The sequence below is a fragment of the Corvus brachyrhynchos genome, unplaced genomic scaffold, assembly GCF_000691975.1.
Source record: "Corvus brachyrhynchos isolate BGI_N302 unplaced genomic scaffold, ASM69197v1 scaffold56, whole genome shotgun sequence".
Classification (NCBI taxonomy): domain Eukaryota; kingdom Metazoa; phylum Chordata; class Aves; order Passeriformes; family Corvidae; genus Corvus; species Corvus brachyrhynchos.
This window is the reverse complement of record NW_008238664.1, coordinates 10,526,661-10,531,991: the sequence shown is the minus strand read 5'-3', so window position 1 is coordinate 10,531,991 and position 5,331 is coordinate 10,526,661. Positions and strand designations below refer to the sequence as shown.

Here is a 5,331-nt window from a genome sequence, read left to right as displayed (position 1 = left end):
TCAGCAGGATCCTCCTCTTTCCAGATCATGCAGAAACATTGTGAACTATAGAAAATTAAAATCATTGCCTACCTGTAATTCAAACAATCAAAAGGCTCAGATGCTGAGCTGGCCTTGCTATCCCGTAGCACCGTAAAAAACATTTAGTAATATGCATACTGCCAAGTTGTTTATTACTGCATCATATTGCATCCATATCTATCCTAAGCTATCTGTTGCTAGGTGCTGATTTATTTAATAACTTAATGGACTTTGAATATTTTCCAGAAAGGAATACCAGGCCTGAAGGTTATGTTGTTATTTTGTTCAAATGAAGCAATAGCTGAAAAAAACTCTCATGAGTCCTCAGCAGAGGTAGGAAAAATATAATTCTGCATTGTGGCAGACCTTGAAATCAGATCAAACAGCAACTGAGAAGCAGCCTCTTTTGAACTGCAAGAGTAGGTGAAAATAATTATTTACCCTTATGCTCTTAAAGTGAGATTACATCTATCTATACCTTGGAGAGACTGTTTCAGAAAATCATAATCAAATCTTTCACAAGATGTACACTGTTCAGTATAAAATAAATCTTTGAACTGGATGATCTTCGGAGATTTATTCTGTCATACCTTCAGTCCTGTCATTTTGCATCATCAAAGTGAAACTGAAATAACCAGTTTTAGCCTTAGCTAAATGTAAACAGATCTTGTTCTATTTCTGTAGACTGTTTTGCATCAAAATATGTCAAAATATCTTGCAGAGTCCATTAAGTGGCATTCTTTTTGCAGGAGAGGAAGGGCAAATGATCCTCAGAAAACTGTAATGGCCCCCCCGGAAGTCACAGAGCCCTCAGGATGCTCTGTGGACTGGGAGCTGTGGTGGTTGCAGACCACCAGTCCCTCTTTCGGATATAAACAAAAGACCTGAGGAGAGTGCTTCTTTTGATGAAGCAAACTTGTGGTTGGTGAGACTACACGCAAGATGAGGTTCGTTATACCTCCCAAAGGCACGCTTTGAAGTCTTCTTGCCTCCACACTGGCATCCTCTTACTGCCCAAGGCAGCTGGTATTCCCCCAAGCACCTCCCTCCCAGACATGGGGGTGGTGGAGCATGACAGTGGAGAAGTCCACTGGAAATTAATTCGTCACATACACTTTGGCACAGGGATGCCCCACGCTGAAGGACCAAGCTGGGCAGCCAGGCAGGCACTGGAGGCATGTGGCAGGCATGGCACTCTGTGCCCAAGGCCAGTGGCACCAGCTCAACTTTGTCCATAACTGGCTGAGCAATGCAGGCTCAGCAGGTGGCAGAGCCACAGCTACAGTTGCCATAAATATATAATAAAATCCCACTACTAAATCTAAAGAATGGCACTGCATTTCCCCATAAGACCCTCTGTTTTATTCTGTGCTACTGGATAAGATTTTGAAAAATAATAAAACAATTATTTGCTGATCTTTTCAGTTTCAAGGCCAAAGCCATACAGTTACAGCTCACTCATGCTCTAGCTCTTCTGAAAAGGGGATGGTTACAGTGAATCAGGTTACTTTCTAGTCTCTTTTTATAAACATAGCACAGAGGATTCTGAGTCTGTGCATCCTTATTGTTGTGTCAAATAAATGTGATTTTGTTATTTTTATAAAGTTTAAAAAAGCATGAATTTACAAGCTCATGGCAATTTCAAATGACAATCTATATTCACATCTCTGAATATTGTCATCTGTCCTTGAAAACAGGTCTAGCAAGTGCCTGTAAGCAACACGGTGAGCCCAGGTGAGCTAAACACTTGGCAAGAGCTTGAGCAAGTGAATTTTTCTGAAAGTCAAAATGCAGCACCTGCCTTAACTGACCACAGCTGATACAGGCAAAACTCCCTGCTCCATGAGTTTCCCAATATTCCAGCTCCATTTCAAAGCCCCCAAAGTCTTAGAAAACACTCCTGGCCAGTTGAAGGCACTGGTGTCTTTGGGCAGTGTACATGCAGATCTGCACTTTATTTCTCTCTTTATGCATGTTAAACCGTATACAGATCTACCTGTCTGCCAGCTGCAGTGTTCACAGAAAAGTTGATGCAGAGAGCCTGTCTCTTGAAGATCCACAAAGAACCTGCCGGGAAGAACATGAGCCCTTGTCTCTTGTAAGGGGCTAATCTGAAACCACATTAGAGATGGCAGAAAAAACTACTCTGTTTGACTTCTGTGGGTCTTTGAGTAACTAAGGTCTTGCTGCAATTATATGTCTACATATAGTGTTTGTACTCAATACATCTATACAAAGTAGAATATTGTATTACAGTGTTATACCACAGACTAACTTCGGTAAAAAATGGCATCCCTTAATCTGAGGGGAGGCAATAACTCTCAGAACAGGTAAAGCAGAAGGGCTCATATGTTGTACCTTGCATGGAGATCTTGCTGATTTATCCAAGTAAATTCATTTAATCATTTAGAGGGAATGAAGTTAGGTTTTAGAGCAGCCCTAGAGCCCACTGAAGTCATCAGGTACCTCATGGCTTTCTGGAAGCTTTGGATTCAGAGTGCAACAGCTGTTCGAAACCTAAACATGAGAAAACTGAATGTACAAGAACAAATGGGACTGATCGCTATTGTAGATGCAGAGCTTGTGGCAGCTTGGTCTACTGGTACTCAGAGAGTCTAGAGTACAGGATGTGATAGGCTTGGTTTGTGCAAGGAGATGGGGTTAACCTGTCCCTTGCAGGGAGCCCAGCTCCTAGTAACATCTCCCTCATAAACAATTATTTTTCTTTTTCTCTTGCAGCACTGTGTTAGAAGGATGCAACAGAGCAGAAGGCTGAAAGCTCAACTATCCAAGTCTCTCCATCCTAATGCACTCCTGTCGAGCATAGCAGGGCTTTGAAGAAAGATAAAAACAGGTGAAGAGCATTCAAGTGGTAGAATTTACTGCAGAGTTCTGAAAAACAAACTGCAAGACAAAGCATTATATTACATTTTAGACCCTATGCCTGCCACTTCCACCTCACAGGCTGAGAACCTCACCCAGATTCACACTGACATCACACATTGATCCTGCAGGAGGATCCATACAAGCATGAAGGCTGACATAACATTAATTACCCACGCCTATTAGCAGAACCTCTTTTCCTGCACAGCTTGTAGCATCCATAATAATTTTCCAGACAATGCACCAAGAGGTGTAACTGAAACAAAATGCCCTCACATGAGAAGCATGCATAGCACATCATTGTCTGTGCTGCATGTTTAATCACTTTGTGCAAACCCTTGTACGTTTGTGCACCTTTGAGGTAAAAAGTATGAGAAAATCAGCATTACTCTTTTTATGATACAGATACAATTTTCCAAAACCTAATCCTTTGTTAAAAATGTGAAAACAATACAGAGGCTGCAAATGCATTAAAAAGTAAACAGCACAAAAATAAGCCAAGTTATTTACTGCTGGTACAGTTGGATCACAGCCTGGGTGTCACAAATTACAATGCTTTGGCAGATGTAAAAAGCCTTAGCAAGACACCGCATGGTTTTCAGTCTCCTCACCTCACACAAAGCTGAGAGATTTTCTAATGTAGAGAAATAAACCAACACTCATATACACATACAGTGGTGAGATCTTGTATGCAAGTGTAAGCAAACCTTCAGGGCTGGCAATCAGAGATGTTATGAAGCTGCAGATAATGTTGGAGGCAAGTAAAAGTCAGCCCATCTTTATACCTGGCCATGAGTACCAATGAGAGGGCTGGGAAATTACTGTGTTGCTGCTTTATACCTGAGACCGTTCTTAGATGCCAGGGAATGTTAAAACAAACAGCTGTGATAAAAGGCTACTCTTTCTGACATAAGAAAAATCAGGAAGAGAAAGAAAAGATAGAAAAAAACCACTAGAAGACCCTGTGGAATGTGGTGCCTTGCCAGCAATATGGGTCTTCCTACAACTGTAAGCCCTCCTGAACTTAGGAGGTTGTACTGCGTAGCAAACCAAAAACCACTTTCTCTACTTATATAATCCTGAACACTTTCTAAATGTTTTCTTTCATATAGAAAAACCTGAACACTTTCTAAATGTTTTCTTTCATATAGAAAAACCTGGTATTAAAGACTCTGGCAGAATCTTTGAAAAGCTTCTTTCTTTGTCTCTCAAATTCAGCAACATAATGTGTTAAAGGTAAGAAATACTTTATAAAATTAACCTTCTGTCTTCATAAAATATGTTTATAAAAAAACAAAAGCCACACCAGTAACTGCTGTCTCAAAAATACATTAAAAAAATTTACACTCTTAAAATTATAAATCAAATGAGACTTCAAAACAAAGCTATAATAATTACTCCATTAATACCACACTTCTAATGAGAATATACTCATTTTTGGAAGTCAACTTTTTTTCCTAAAACTTAAACCCCTTTCTTTCAAAGAACTGGAGAAGTAAAATGCAGTGGGAGAGGCCATAAATGCAAACATTTATGTTTGCATGATCAGCACTATACACCTAAGAGTCACAGAGTCCTATTTGGCTAAGTAAGCTTTCCCTGTTGAGCAGGGAGCTCTGGCATCCAGCCCTTGCAAGCAGGGAGCAAGGAGCTCTGACATCTAGCCCTTGCAATCAGCACACCAGCTAGTCATGGCAGGCTATACATGGTCAGACACATTTAGGTATTTCACAAGTTTTTTATGATCTACTGTATGTGTCTGAAGTCATCTGATTCTCGACTGAAATTTCTTACCAGAAACTGCTCCAAATGTTGTAGTTACTTAATTTCCCAAATATAGATCATTTTGCTATCTAATCGTTTGTGTCACACCAAAAACCCATCATGCATTGGAGTGAGAATACACTGTTGAAAGTGTTGATGCTGTTGAAAGATTATATCAAGGGCACAGAGAAACATGATTAAGTTCCATGTCAGTGAGTTCTCTCATTTTTGTATAACACATACAGTCACTGTTTGATGAAAAAAAAGCTTTATTATAATGAAAGGGAAATATCAACTAAGCAGAAACAATGTCAAGCAGAAGCATAAATCATAGGCATGTCTGACAAACCAATATCATGTAATAAAGTTGCTATGGATGCCCTGAGGCAGAGCAGCACAGGTTTTCCAAGTGTTATGGAAATAGACAATTCAAGGTACATTGCAAATTTGTTCCACATTGTGCTCACCCTCAGCTGGCGTTCAGCATGGTGCTGGCATTGAACCTGTCACCAGCAAAGCTGTAACCGTCTGTTCCCAAGAAGAACCTGACCGAAGTCTGTGAGCTCAGCCATTCAGAAGTAAACACTGCAGTATTCCTTGAATCATGGAAGGCAGTGATGTGAAGGGTTTAACACGATCTTCCCAGGCAGCTAGTGTAGCATC

At 40.3% G+C, this 5,331-nt stretch overlaps 1 long non-coding RNA gene across 1 annotated transcript in view; it reads left to right on the top strand.

The window, feature by feature from the left end:
• LOC108447535 overlaps positions 1-4,140 on the top strand; it is a 6,610-nt gene extending 2,470 nt beyond the window's left edge. Inside the window, exons 2-3 of the long non-coding RNA XR_001863141.1 lie at positions 2,761-2,875; positions 4,056-4,140. This is a non-coding gene — a long non-coding RNA (uncharacterized LOC108447535). The remainder of the gene's footprint in view (positions 1-2,760; positions 2,876-4,055) is intronic.
• Positions 4,141-5,331: the final 1,191 nt, after the last annotated feature.